The sequence below is a fragment of the Budorcas taxicolor genome, chromosome 4, assembly GCF_023091745.1.
Source record: "Budorcas taxicolor isolate Tak-1 chromosome 4, Takin1.1, whole genome shotgun sequence".
Taxonomy (NCBI): domain Eukaryota; kingdom Metazoa; phylum Chordata; class Mammalia; order Artiodactyla; family Bovidae; genus Budorcas; species Budorcas taxicolor.
The window spans coordinates 7,918,083-7,934,493 of record NC_068913.1 but is presented as its reverse complement, the minus strand read 5'-3'; the positions used below and the strand labels follow the sequence as shown (position 1 = coordinate 7,934,493).

General features: G+C 36.5%; 1 protein-coding gene across 1 annotated transcript in view; it reads right to left on the bottom strand.

Moving 5' to 3' along the window:
* Positions 1-16,411, bottom strand: part of ZPBP (zona pellucida binding protein) — a 127,250-nt gene that overhangs the window by 26,825 nt on the left and 84,014 nt on the right. The window lies entirely within an intron of this gene.

Below are 16,411 nucleotides of genomic sequence, written 5' to 3'. Positions count from 1 at the left end.
AATCAACCCTGAATACTCACTGGAAGGTCTGGTGCTGAAACTGAAACTCCAATACTTTGGCCACCTGATGGGAAGGTTCGACTGACTAAAAAAGACCCTGATGCTGGGGAAGATTGAGGGCAAGCTGAGAAGGGGGTGGCAGAGGATGAGATGGTTGAATGGTATCACCGACTCAATGGACATGAATTTGAGCAAACTTAGGGAGACAGTGAAGGACAGGGAAGCCTGGTGTGCTGCAGTTCATGGGGTCACAAAGAGTCGGATATGACTTAGTGACTGAACAACAAATCATGTAACTTTTTCTTATTATGTATATCCCCATAAAAGATAAACTGTTTAATAAGCAGAACAACATAATGTAGAATTTGTGACACAGGTAAGCTAAACTGGATAGATGTCAACAATAAGGAGGGAAGAAATGGAAGTATATTTTAAGATGCTTATACTTTATATGAAGTGGTATAATAATAAATACAGACTGTGATAAATTAATGACATACACTATAAACCTAAAATAACCATTACAATAAAAACACACAGAGTTGTTAACAGGTCAATAAGGCAGATACGTAGAAGAACAAACAATTCAACTGATTTAATCGAATGTAGAAAAATAGAAAAAAAGGAACAAAAAACAAGTTGGGGAAACATAAAATGGTGAGATGATACACTTGAACTTGACAATAAGAGTAGTTATAGTAAATTGGGTTTAAAGATCCCAATTAAAAGACATATTTTATAAACAAATTGAAACATTTATCTTTTCTCTGTATCTAAAACCTCCAGAGATTGGATGCTCTGTTTCCAGTAACTTTATCAGATAAGTTAGGAAGGTTATCTCAATAACAGGTAGAGAAATCTCAAGGAAATTTGGAGACCTTCAGAAGGGAGGAATTTACTTCAATCTGTTAGGCAAAATCTGTGATAGCTTTTGGCATGGCTTTCCATGCGGAAGTGCGCCGGCTGTGACAGACCGTGCAGAAGCATGGCCGAGAGGAGCTACCCCTCGCCCGATGTCAGGGGCAGCAGCCGGGAGGAGCTACCCCACGCCCGAGGTCAGGGGCGGTGGCTGAGAGGAGCAACTCCATGTCCAAGGAGTGGTGGCTGCACGGGCACAGGAGGGCCAAGAAGAGCTACTCCACGTTCAAGGTCAGGAGGGCCGGCTATGAGGAGATACCCCTCGTCGAAGGTAAGGAGCAGAGGCTGCACTTTGCTGGAGCAGCCGTGAGGAGATACCCCACGTCCAAGGTAAGACAAACCCAAGTAAGGCGGTAGGTGTTGTGAGAGGCATCAGAGGGCAGACATACAAATCATAATCACAGAAAGCTAGTCAATCTAATCACACTAGGACCACAGCCTTGTTTAACTCAATGAAACTAAGCCACGCCCTGCGGGGCCACCCAAAACGGGCGGGCATGGTGGAGCGGTCTGACAGAATGTGGTCCACTGGAGAAGGGAATGGCACCACTTCAGTATTCTTGCCTTTACAACACCATGACCCGTATGAAAAGGCAAAATGATAGGATACTGAAAGAGGAACTCTCCAGGTTGATAGGTGCCCAATATGCTACAGGGAGATCAGTGGAGATTAACTTCAGAAAGAATGAAGGGATGGAGCCAAAGCAAAAACAATACCCAGCTGTGGACATCACTGGTCATAGAAGCAACATCCAATGCTGTAAAGAGCAATACTGCATAGGAACCTGGAATGTTAGGTCCATCAGTTAGGTTCAGTTCAGTCACTCAGTCATGTCCGACTCTTTGTGACCCCATGAATCACGGCATCCCCATGAATCGTGGCACGTCAGGCCTCCCTGTCCATCACCAACTCCCAGAGTTCACTCAGACTCACGTCCATCGAGTGAGTGATACCATCCAGCCATCTCATCCTTTGTTGTCCTCTTCTCCTCCTGCCCCCAATCCCTCCCAGCATCAGAGTCTTTTCCAATGAGTCAACTCTTCGCATGAGGTGGCCAAAGTACTGCAGTTTCAGCTTTGGCATCATTCGTTCCAAAGAAATCCCAGGGCCGATCTCTTTCAGAATGGATTGGTTGGATCTCCTTGCAGTCCAAGGGACTCTCAAGAGTCTTCTCCAACACCACAGTTCAAAAGCATCAATTCTTTAGCGCTCAGCTTTCTTCACAGTCCAACTCTCACATCCATACATGACTACTGGAAAAGCCATAGCCTTGACTAGATGGACCTTTGCTGGCAAAGTAATGTCTCTGCTTTTTAATATGCTGTCTAGGTTGGTCATAACTTTTCTTCCAAGGAATAAGTGTCTTTTAATTTCATGGCTGCAGTCACCATCTGCAGTGATTTTGGAGCCCCAAAAAGTAAAGTCTGACACTGTTTCCACTGTTTCCCCATCTATTTGCCATGAAGTGATGGGACTGGATGCCATGATCTTCGTTTTCTGAATGTTGAGCTTTAAACCAACTTTTTCACTCTCCTCTTTCACTTTCATCAAGAGGCTCTTTAGTTCCTCTTTACTTTCTGCCATAAGCGTGGTGTCATCTGCATATCTGAGGTTACTGATATTTCTCCCAGCCATCTTGATTCCAGCTTGTGCTTCCAGCCCCGTGTTTCTCATGATGTACTCTGCATGGAAGTTAAATAAGCAGGGTGACAATACACAGCCTTGACGTACTCCTTTTCCTATCTGGAACCAGTCTGTTGTTACATGTCCAGTTCTCACAGTTGCTTCATGACCTGCATACAGATTTCTCAAGAGGCAGGTCAGGTGGTCTGGTATTCCCATCTCTTTCAGAATTTTCCAGTTTATTGTGATCCACACAGTTAAAGGCTTTGCCATAGTCAAGAAAGCAGAAATAGAGGTTTTTCTAGAACTCTCTTCCTTCTTCCATGATCCAGCGAATGTTGGCGATTTGATATCTGGTTCCTCTGCCTTTTCTAAAACCAGCTTGAACATCTGGAGGTTCGAGGTTCACATATTGCTAAAGCCTGGCTTGAAGAATTTTGAGCATTACTTTACTAGCATGTGATATGAGTGCAATTGTGTGGTAGTTTGAGCATTCTTTGGCATCGCCCTTCTTTGGGATTGGAATGAAAACGGACCTTTTCCAGTCCTGTGGCCACTGCTGAGTTTTCCAAATTTGCTGGCATATTGAGTGTAGCACTTTCAAAGCATCATCTTTCAGGATTTGAAATAGCTCAACTGGAATTCCATCACCTCCACTAGCTTTGTTCGTAGTGATGCTTTCTAAGGCCCACTTGACTTCACATTCCAGGATGTCTGGCTCTAGGTGAGTGATCACACCATCGTGATTATCTTGGTTGTGAAGATCTTTTTTGTACAGTTTTTCTGTGTATTCTTACCAACTCTTCTTAATATCTTCTGCTTCTGTTAGGTCCATACCATTTCTGTCCTTCATTGATTGAGTCCATTCTAAAGGAGTTCAGTCCTGGGTGTTGTTTGGAAGGACTGATGCTATAGCTGAAACTCCAATACTTTGGCCACCCACCTCATGCGAGGTGTCTGATGATGGGAGGTCTGATGCTGGGAGGGATTGAGGGCAGGAGGAGAAGGGGACAACAGAGGCTGGATGGCATCACTGACTCGATGGACGTGAGTTTGGGTGAACTCTGGGAGTTGGTGATGGACAGGGAGGCCTGGTGTGCTGCAATTCATGGGGTCACAAAGAGTCGGACACAACTGAGTGACTGAACTGAACTGATGGCTTTCCTAGCCCTGAAAGGTTTTATTTTAAAAGTTCATTCTGACAGTCTGACAGCAAAAGAGACACAGATGTATAGAACAGTCTTTGGACTCTGTGGGAGAGGGGAAGGGTGGGATGATTTGGGAGAATGGCATTGAAACATGTATAATATCATATGTGAAACAAATTGCCAGTCCAGGTTCAATGCACGATACAGGGTGCTAGGGTCTACTGCACTGGGATGACCCAGAGGGATGGTATGGGGAGGGAGGTGGGCGGGGGGTTCAGGATGGGGAACACGTGTACCCCCATGGCGGATTCATGTTGATGTATGGCAAAACAAATACAATATTGTAATTAGCCTCCAATTAAAATAAATAAATTTATAATTAAAAAAAGAAGTTCTGTCTGAGACTCTATAGAAGTCTCAGCAAAGCACAAAAGTCTATGATCAATTATGGTTATATTAGTCATCAGGCCAAGTTTATTGAGAACAGACCTATACTACATACAGGTCTTAATTTGGTTAGATTTGATTAAAATGCTGGTGATTTTAAGGAGGAAGAGCTGTTTCAATGAATGGTAAATCCCAGTTTGTTAATGGAGGCTTATCTTCTAAGTCTTAGTTATCTACTAAGACTCATTTCCTGGATAGTTCTTTGCTGTTAGGGTATATTAATGTAAAATTGAATTGAATTATTAAAGAACTTTAATAATGGCTTCCCTGGTGGCTCAGACGGTAAAGCGTCTGCCTGCAATGCAGGAGACCCGAGTTCAATCCCTGGGCCGGGAAGATCCCCTGGAGAAGGAAATGGCAACCCACTCTAGTACTCTTGCTCGGAAAATTCCATGGACAGAGGAGCCTTGTAGGCTATAGTCCATGGGGTCCCAGAGAATTGGACATGACTGAGCAACTTCACTTCACTTCATTTACAGACTGGATTTAGAAAGCAAGATCAAATTACTTGTTATCTAAATAAGTACATCTTAACATAAAGAGGTAAGTTTAAAGTAAGGGTCTAGTAAAAGGTACAGCATTTGTACTGATCAATTTTATGTGTCAACCTGGCTAAGTGATATGCACTAGTTATTCAATCAAACATTAATCCAGGCATTGCTGTAAAGATACTCTGCAGATAAGATGATTGTTTACAATCAGCTGACTTTAAGTAAATGAGATAACCTGGTGCGACTGTTTTAATCAGTCAAAAGGCTAACAACAGAACTACAACCTCCCTAAATAAAAAGAAATTCTGCCTGTGGACTGTAGCTTCAGACCGTGGCCAACAGTTTTTTGCCTGCCCTTCCTGAGAGCCTGTCATATTCATTTTGGAATTGTCTCACTAGTTGTCATAATCATATCAAACAATTTCTTTCAATAAATCTCTCAATATGTATCTCCTACTGACTGTCTTCTCTAGTGGAACCATGACTGATAATCCATGATAACACCAATAAAAATAAATCCATAGTTGGTAGTATTAATATTAGACAAAACAGAAGTCAAAGGATAGATTATTACAAGGAATAAAAAATACCTCACAATGATAAGGGCATGAATATAACCAGAAAGATATAGCAGAAAACATGTTTCAATAATTGAAAAGTCTGACTCTTTGTGACCCTATGGACTGTAGCCCACCAAGATTGTAGGAGTGGATTGCCATACGCTTTTTCAGGAGATCTTCCCAACCCAGGATCAAAGTCGCGTCTCTTATGTCTCCTGCATTGGCAGGCGGGTTCTTTAAGGCTAGCACCATCTGGAAAGCCCCCAAAGTATTCACATACCACACATTCTCTTTAACAATTGAATTACATTGAATTTCAATAAAAGAAAGACCTCTGGAAATTTCCATAACAGTTGGTAATTAAACACAGTCTTAATAGTCAATTGCTTGAAGAAGAAATCAGAACAGAAATGAGCACTTTGAAATAAATGGAAATGAAAATAAAACATGACAAAATGTGTGAAGTGCCACTAAAGCTAGGGACAAATGTATACCTTAAAGGCCACAAATTATCAGAATGTTATCCCTTACACAAATAGCCTAATTAATCATAAGTATTAAAGAAATTGAATTTTTAGTAAAACAAAACACACTTCTCAAAAAAGAAGAAAAAATAGAAAGTATTCTCTGTCTTTGCCTTGATGATTATATGTAAGACTATTAGCTAATTTCTCTCTCCTGGGGCCAGTAGTGAGTAGGAAGATATATTTAAAGTGCTGGGGGAAAAGCATCAACTGAGAATTATATATCTGGCAACAATGTCCTTTAAAAATTAGGGAGACATAAAGCCATTCCAAGATAAAGAAAAGATGAAGAGATTCATTACCACTAGATCTGTCCTACAAGAAATATTAAAAGGAGTCCTTTCAAAGTAGAAATTAAAGGATGCTACACAGTAACTCCAAGTCAGATGAACAAATACAGATCTCTAGTAAAGGTAAACACACAGTGGGTATATATGTCAAAATTATGGCAATTTTGGCTTATAACCACTATTTTTATTTTCTGTAAAATTTAAAAAACAAATGCATAAGAACAATTATCAATTATGTTACTGGGCACACAATATTAAAGATAAAATTTATTGTGGCTGTTTAGTCACTAAGTCACATCTGATTCTTTGCAACCCCATGAACTGTAGCCCACCAGACACCTCTGTCCATGGGATTCCCCAGGCAAGAATACAGAGTGGGTTGTCATATCCTCTAGGAGATCTTCCCGACCCAGAGATCAAACCCACATCTCCTGAAATGGCAGGCAGATTCTTTACTGTTGAGCCATCAGGGAAGCCCCTGAAGATATAATTTAGAACATCAATAAGTTAAGGGGAATGCAGAGTTGTAAAGAGGGAGAGTGTTTATAGTTGAATGAAGCTAAGTTGATATGTTATAATTAAATTATTATAAGAAGATGCTATATTTCATCTCCAATGGAGCCACAGAGTAAATAACTTTACAAAGGAAATGAGAAAGGAATCAAAAACTGTCACTATAAGAAATCAACTAAACATAAAAGAAGGCAGGAATGGAAGAAATGAGGAACAAAAAGGTATGAGAAATACAGAGAACAAACAGCAAAATGACAGTAGTCCTTTCGTAAGCAGTAACTTTAAACATTAATGGATTCACCTCTCCAGTCAAAAAGAGATACTGGCAAAATGGATCAAAGGGAAAAAAAAAAAAAAAAAGGAAATGTTTCACCCAATGTTAACTACAAGAGACTCATTCAGTTCTTAAGCACAAAAAGGCTGAATGTGAGAGAACAGGAATAGATCTTACATAGAAAAAATTTTTTACCTGCAAAGATTAACTAATAGAAAGCTAGGTGACTATACTAGTACCAGAAAAAATAGACTTTCAGGCAAAAATTATTATAAAATACAAAGAATATTACATATGATGGAAAATTCAGTTTATCAAGAAGAAATAACAATTATAAATGTATATGAACTTTTCACCCAACAACAAAGCTCCAAAATATATAAAGCAAACACTGAAAGAAGTGAAAGGAAACAGTTTTATATAATATTAGTGACTTCAATAACTCATTTTTAAAAGTAACAACCATACAAAAACTCAATAAGGAAATGGGGAACTTGAACAACACTATATAATCCATTAGACCTAAGAGACATATATATAGGTCTCCATCAGAATAGCTAAATATACATTTTTATCAAGTGAACATGGAACATTCTTCAGGATAGATCATATGTTAGGTCCCTAAAAAGTCTCAATAAACTTCAAAAGGTTGAAATCATACAAAGTGCCTTTTCTGATTACAACAGAATAAAGCTGGAAATCAGTACATTAAGGAACACAGGAAAATACATAAATATTTGGAAATCAAATAATACTGTCAATTGATAAACACAAGGGAAATAGGTACTTTGAGAAATATGAAAATGACAATATAATAAACTTCTGAGATGCAGCAAAAGAAGTGCTAAGAGAGTTACAACTCTAAATACTTAGATCCAAAAAGAAAGATCTCAAATTAATAAACTGACTGCTCAAAGTGAAAGTCAAAGTCTCTCAGTCATGTCCGACTCTTTGCAACTCCATGGACTGTTTTTCAGGCCAGAATACTGGAGCGGGTAGCCTTTCCCCTCTCCAGGGGATCTTCCCCACCTAGGGATCAAACCCAGGTCTCCCACATTGCAGGCAGATTCTTTACCAGCTAAGCCATCAGGGAAGCCTGACATTGCTTAAGGAAATAGGAAAAGTGAAACAAACAGAGCACTAAGCCAACAGAAGGATGAAGATAATAAAGATTAAAACTGAGGCAAAAAAAAAAAAAATACATATAGATATATAGGAAAGTATATTAACAAAAACACAAAGCTGATTCTTTGAAAAAACTGACCAAATTAATCACTTTAGCTAGACTATGAATAAAAGAGAAAAGACTTAAAACACTAAAATAACAATCTGAGTGAAAGTTGGGATATTACTACTGATTTTACACAAAAAGAAATATAAAATTACACTATGAATAACTGAACACCAATAGATTAGATAACTGAAATGAAATGGACACATTTCTAACAACACATAATCTACCAAAATGACACATAAAGAAATAGAAAATATGAATAAACCTGTAACTAGTAAGACATTAAATTACCAATCAAAAATCTCCTCATAATGAAAAGCCCAGGGCCAGATAGCTTCACTGGTGAATTCTATTAAAATTTAAAGAGGCAACATAATTCCTTTTTCAAACTCATCCAGTAATGCAGAGGAGACACTTCCTAACTCATAAAGTTATCATTATCCTGATACCAAAGCCATATAAGACACCTCAAGAAAATTAAGCCAATATCCTTTATGAATGCTGACAAAAATCCTCAACAAAATACACCAAATTTAGCAACATATTTAGAAGACTGTATGCTGTGACCAAGTGGGTTTTATTCCCAGAATGGAAGGATGATCCAACATACAAAATCTTGATCAAATATATATATCACATTAACAGGATAAAGGAGGGAAAAAAATGCTCATCTCAATTCATACAAAACATTTTGCCAATGTCAATACTCTTTCATAATAACAATAATCAACTGTGTATGGAAGAAAACTCTCTTAAAAGTCATATATGAAAAACTAACAACTAATATCATATTTAACAGTTAAAGATTGAAAGCTTTTTCTCCAGAGCCACTTATATTCAACATACTGGAAATTTTTGACAGGGTAATTTGGTAAGAAGAATAAATGAATATAATTTTAAAATAATAATAAAATTATTTCTGTTCATAGATGCCATGATCTTACATGTATAAAATATTCAACTTTAAAAGAACTTACTAAATCCAATAAACAAATTCAGCAAAATTGTACCATATGAAACCAATATGCTAAAACAGGTGCATTTCTAGAAATCAATAATGAATAATCCAACATGGGAGTCAAGAAAACAATTCACTTAAAATAGAATAACAAAGAACAAAATGGTTAGGAATAAATTCAGCCAAGAAGGTTGAATTTGTAGTTTTCATGCACTGAAAACTACAAAACACTGCTGAAAGAGTGTTTTGAAACAGGAGACAAAAATTTGAAAAGATATCCCGTGTTCATGGATTGCAGGACTTAAATATTAAGATAAAAATACTACCTAAAACAATCTACAGATGCAAAGCAATTCCTATCAAAATCACAATTTGAGTGTGTCATTTTTTCTTTTCAGAAATAGTAAAACTCATCCTAAAATCCACAAGGAACTCTAGGATCCATGAATAACAAAACAATCTTGAAAAAGAAAGATTTAGATCAATCACACTTCTTGATTTCAGAATTTATTACAAAGCTGTAGTAATCAAAACTGTGTGATATTAGCATAAACACAGATATACAGACCAACAGATCAAAACAGAGGTCCCAGAAACAAACACTCACATACATGGTCAACTGATGTTCAACATGGAAGCTAAGACCATTCCATGGGTAAAGCATAATCTTTTCAACAACTGGTGCTGGAAAACTGAATATCCACATGCAAAACAATAAAGTTGGACTCTTACACTGTATACAAAACTCAACTCTCAAAGACCCCACCACCAAATAGAACCACACTGGGGATTAGGTTTCAACATATGAATTTGAGGGGATATAACTTTGGTGAAAAGTATAGAGGAATTCTTTGAACTATTTTTTTCACTTTTCTGAAGTCTAAATTTTATATCAAAACAAAAAGTTTAAACCAATCAGTTACCTAGATAGAAATCTAAGTAAAATATTTCTAAGATATCTATAAGAACAATTATAATTGGGATACATTTAAATGAAAACTTAATGGGATATATTTCAATGAAGATGCACAAGCATATGCACACACACACTCAGATACACACACATCATGCTCATGAGCTGGAAGACTCAATATTGGTAGGATGACAGTTCTACCAAAGAGACTGATAGTTTTAATGAAGTGACAATCAAAATCCAACAGCTATTGTTATAGAACTTGACAGGATGATTTAAAAAGTCTGACTGGAGAGGCAATGGGCCTCATACCACATAGTCAAAGTTGCTCAGTTGTGTACGACTCTGTGACCCCATGGATTATGGAATTCTCCAGGCCAGAACACTGGAGTGGGCAGCCTTTCCCTTCTCCAGGGTATCCCCCCAATCCAGAGATCGAACCCAGGTCTCCCACAATGCAGGCAGATTCTTTACCAGTGAGCCACCAGGGAAGCCCAAAAGTACTGCAGTGGGTAGCCTATCCCTTTGCCAGGGGATCTTCCCAACCCAGGAATCAAACTAGGGTCTCCTGTATTGCAGGCGGATTCTTTACCAATTGAGCTATCAGGGAAGCTCTCATAGTACATAAGGACATGGCTTATCAGAGATCTGAGACTCATTAAAAGTTGTAACTAATTGTTGAAAAGACAGACTAATGCATTAGTGGAACAATAAAGTATTCAGAAACATCTACCTAAAGAGACACAAATATGTAGCACTGGGTAAAGGATGACACTATTGAAGGTTTTAAAGTAATGAAATGATTACATTTGGAATTTACAAGTATAATCAGAAGCAATGTGGTATACGGACTGAAAAGGAGAAAAAGGAAAGGGGCACCAGTTAGGAAAAGACTATAATCATTTCAGGCAAAAAACAATGAAATCCAAATTACAGTGGCAATGAAATTAAGCAGATAAGTTTGGGTGAAACCTCTAAACATGAGAGGTGGAAGAGCGGTAGAAGAGCGGTGAGGGAGAGCGAAGAGAAGGAAGGGTTGAAAAGTGCAAAGGACTGCTGTCCAGTTAACAAGTCCTGAGTGGCAGACCTGTGAAATCTCCCAGACAAGGAATCAGTCTAAGCACATGCAGCAGGGTGAGAGACATGGTCCTTACTTCAAAGGGCTATAAAATTTTGCTTTTTAGTTTTTGAAAAGTCATACTCAGAATCTATTAAAAGACATACCAAAATGTCTGTAGTTACATATACATTATAACACTGCAATACATTCTAACATTGTCATGCACTGTTACACATGTACTGTAAGAGAGATTAAGATAGGGTGAACATGCTAAACTATTATAAAACACAGCAAAAAATGTAAAATATCAAAATGTCCATTATTTATGATTAATACTCATTTTTCTATAAATTTATACAAAGAAGTAACTAAAAAAATATAAGCTGGTTAAGTAAAAGTGTAAACATTTAATACAATAATAAAAAGGAAATAATCTAATTTCTAACATAAAATGATTAAATATAATTCCTATGATTAGTTAGCTATTTTTAATAAGAGTAATATGCAGAGTAGAGTAACATGGAATTGTATTTATAACTTAATGGTCAACAGAAAAAAAGTCACAATAACTTCATTATTTCTGCAGAACCATTTATTGATATTGCTCTGTTAAAATTATAAATTTATGAAGACAAAGATCAGGTGATACCATACACAAATGATAAATTTGAATTATTAGAGAAAGGAAACACTTGTGAATGTTTTTCTTTAGCATGCCTTTAGCGTTTTAACAATGGTGCTCAAGCTTTAAAGGAAAATTTTAAATTTTGACCTTTTTATTATGAACTCTAACACACACAAAAAATAAGATATAAATGTACAATATAATGAATGTTTGCACAGAAGACCTGTCTAGAAACAATTAAGGAACATAAATAGGAGCCTGCCACCTCTCAACACTGCTCCTGTGTCCCACTCCACTCATCCCCTGTCCCCATCACAAGTCAGCATTAGTCTTCTGTGTCACAGTGATAATTTCCGTTGACTGCACTGTGGTTTTAGCTTTCAGCATTCATAAATAGTCTCCGTAAAACACAGTTCAGCTATGCCAAATTGTATGGATTACACTGTGGTTAATTGGCTTCTTTTCCATCAGTTATGTTTATAAAACTTATCCACACGGTTCTAATTCCCATTCACCCATTATAGCCATTCCTATATAACACTCCCATTATATGAACAGATCACTCTTTTATTTGTACATTTTAACCTGAATGGACATTTGGGTTGTCTCTAGTTTGGGACTATGAAAACATATGCTGTGAGGAAATTTTCCTGAGAGTCAAATGCTAGATCATGGAGTATGTGCATCATCACGTTTATAATAATGCCAAACTGCTTCCCCAGGGATACGATTTACATCCATTCAGGCAGTGTACTCCAAGTCTCCACAGCTTTTTAACCATATAGTGTATTAAGACTGTTTACTTTTTGCCCATCTGATAATTGTGTAGTAGGATCTCATTTAGTTTTTAATTTACATTTTCCTGATTACAAAAAGGTTGAACATTTTTCACGGATCCATTGACCATCTGGAATTACTCTCTTGTGAATTACTTATTCAAACCTCTTTCCATTCTTTCAAAATTGTCTTGTCTTTTTCAAAAATGTTTTCTATAGGCTTTTTATATGACCTAGTCTTTTGATGGTTATATCCATTACAAATAGTTTCCACTCTTTGGATTATCTTCTCTTTGGAATATCTTTTGATAAACCTAAGTACTTAATTTCTATGCAGACAAAACTAACAACCTTTTTTTATAAAAATCAGTGATCTTAGTCTTTTTCTGATGCTGAAGATGTGATATTTCCTTGTTATATTCTAAAATGATTACAGTTCTTGATCTATTTATGTTTGTAATACATCTGTAAGTGATTTTTAGCTGAGTCCAATCTTAATTTTCTCTATATTGCTTTATATGCCAGTATTACCTGACAATTTTCATGTATTTCAGACCTATGTTAAGCCCTCACAAATTCAGAAATATTGTACTGTCACCTCTTCTTTTTAGACCCATCTTTTCATCACTATGTAAAGCCTCCTTGTGTAACTAATAAGACTTCTTGCCTTAAAGTTTGCTTTGCTGACATAAGCTTTTTTTCTTATTATTTTTCTTGGTGCTTGGATATAAAATTAGCGTAAGAATTCACAGTTACATGTGTGAGCAGAATAAATTTTTAGAGTCTAAAATGCCTTATTAAAAGTACCTATATCTCCTAAATAATTTACTTTCACTGCAAAATTGAAGTGTGAAAGTATCCTTAATTAATAAAATTATCCAATGTTTACCCTGTAAGCTAATTATTTCTAACTACTGACACAGACTTTGTATCATCACGATAATCTTGCTAAAGTTTCCTGGGACTCCCCAAAGCTTTGGATGTGCAACAGAAAACTTTATTTATAAAGAAAGTAACAGAAAACAACAATGCTGCATAAAGTGTCAGAAAGCCCTCTCTTCACCCATTATAATCAATGACAACCAGTCAACTGCTTCAGCAGGAGGAAAGATCCCATCTAGGCACTGCTTTATCAGTACCAATATTCAGCAGGCTCAAACTGTCGTGGACATCAATCCACCTAGGACACTTATAAACGTAGCTGACTGGCTCCCATACCGTGGATATATTTTTGAGAAGATCTTCAGGTAACAGTGTGGGAGACCCGGGTTCAATCTCTGGGTTGGGAAGATCCCCTGGAGAAGGAAATGGCAATCCACTTCAGTACTATTGCCTGGAAAATTCCATGGACAGAGGAGCCTGGTGGGCTACAGTCCATGGGGTCACAAAGAATCAGACACGACTGAGCGACTTCACTTTCACTTTTCACTTTCAGGTAACTTTAAGACACTGCCATAGATTAAAGAAGAAGAAAAAGGAGGAGTGGGATATTATGTCCAAAAATGCTATTTGATGAGGTTAAATAGGAATAAAATAAAGAGGAAAACAAGATATACAGAGTCTTACAGAAATAATAGATACCACAGGAATTACACAGTAAAACATATTTTAGAATCTGGATTGTAAAAAATTTCTATCAGAAACAGTATAATATTCCAGCTGGACTTTGGTTGCAGTATTTTTATGATATAATTTATGAAATTATGAGATATCTATAATTCACAAATTAGAACTTATTCATTATTCATGTCAAAATCATAGACAAAATGATGCATATAATAAACAATGCTAAATGTGAAATTGAAGTTTTTTAGTAAAAATCAATTTAAAATGCTAAGTTAACTAGAAATGATAAATAGTCGAGGTAGAAATGTTTCCAGGCTTATAAGCAAACCATCTTTATCTGTGGTCTAGATGTGAAAATTAAATGAGTAAAGTAAAATAGCCAAAAAAACCCAAAACATCACTGTTTACTTAACCGACTGTTGAGAAAGTAAATAAACTCACATAATAGATCTGCTTACTCAACCTGTGCTGAACATAGACTGTCTTCATTTTGGAAGCAAGTTATTTTACACAGTGCCTCATACATTTTATGTGCTTCTATCTAGTATCTCATTCCACACTTGAATGGATTTTAAGTTCATTTAATATGTTAATTTTGTCTTGTAAGTATTGTTGTATTTTACGTTGTTGTTTAGTCATTAAGTTGGGTCTTACTCTTTTGCGACCCCATGGACTGTAGTTCACCAGGCTCTTCTGTCCATGGGATTTCCCAGGCAAGAATACTAGAGTGAATTGCCATTTTGTTCTCCAGGGAATCTTCCCAATCCAAGGATCAAACTCGCGTCTCAGCCACTGCAGGTGGATTCTTTACCACTGAGCCACCAGAGAAGTCCATTATATTTTACAGAGTCTTTCAATTTGCAGAACAAGTAAGTGTGTTTCTGAGTAACATGTGCTCTTTAAAATTTTTAGAATGATAGCCTCATATGATATAGACAAAAATAACTGTATCTGACGAGGACTTGAAGGTCACATTGTACTTAATGAGTTCTGTGCAAAAAAGGGAGCTCCATCTTGCTTAAGTAGTCTAACAGAGATGATAATAACACAAAAGTAATCTAAATTAAAATATTTATTTATCATTGAATGACACAAGTGGAAATATAACAAATCATTAGTTGATAAGTATACTGAGCAATGATAATGATCCCATAAAATTCAAGAAATAAATGTTATTTCTCTCCTCTCTTCAAAGATACAGCTCATACTGCCACATTAAATTTGAATTCTCCCACTTTGCTCTCAAAGCCTGCCATGCCCTTCTGATACTAATCCTCTAGCCCCAGTCAAGTGAAATCCCCCCAGAAATCTGAAGCTCAATCATGCCCTTGTTTGGGTGGTACTTGTTAAGCTAGAATCTTCAGAGTCCTACCTCAAGGGTCAAATTACTCAGAAAGCCTTTTTGCCAATTACATTAATCCTTTAGGATCCATCCTATCTCTAATTTGGTTTGCTTTATATAATCCCCTTTCTGTTCTTTTCTCTGTGGTGTAGTGGTCTCTTGTTCACTAATTGTTTCCTGGATATATCTCCTGTATCGCTAAGCTCTGTGGGCCAAGACATGCATGTGAGAGAACATTTCAGAGCCGGAAAAATTTCAGAGATTTATACATATTTTATTTATACTTCCAGTGGTGTCTGTTGTCAAGAATAAGAGAGGTACTTAATTAACCTAATCAAACAGTATAACACATAGTAACCTGAATGTTATAATTACATGGTAAAATGAGAATATCTGAAAATTACACTATCTGAACTTTTATAAATGCAAAAAAATTAATGATGAAATTATTATCACAATAATAATTATGATGAAACCTATTATTTCACATGAAAGAGCTACGTTTAACTATTTCAAATTCTTGGAATTAATGATATATAACTATTTAAATGTTTTAGCTTGTCTTAAAAGACTTTATTGATGGATAATGTAAATGCATTTAATAGACAGCTAAACTACCGGGTTTTGTTTTCACTGTTTGGCATTCCTAGGCTTTTGTTCATCATTTTCTGTGCTCTAGTGATACATGTAAGCACAGATTGGCAAAACAGTCACTAGGTTGGTACTTGTAAGTGTGTTATTTGTTAAATTTGTATTTCCTAAGACAAATTTTCAGAACATTTTGTCAAAATTCATATTCCTAAACAAAAAAAAATTATGAAAAACAGAGCAAAATCTAACCAAGTTAAGTAAAACAAAGTAAAAATAATATTTAGAGCTCTATCAAATGAACAGGTTTTTCATCTAACAGAAGATAACAGAAGAGAAGGGGAAGAAACGGAGACTTGGAAAATGGTACTAATTTAGTGGTATTTTTATTAGAAAGTCTCTGAGGATCAACTGCCTCAATCAACAACTGAAACTAGAAATTCAAAGACTTTGCATCCATGTCCCCATGCTAACAGCCTCTACAGATGCTTCAATAAGAGCACACGATGGAGGAAATCCAGAGAGCAGCTCAGACCCTTCAGTGGGAGGATCAAAGGCCA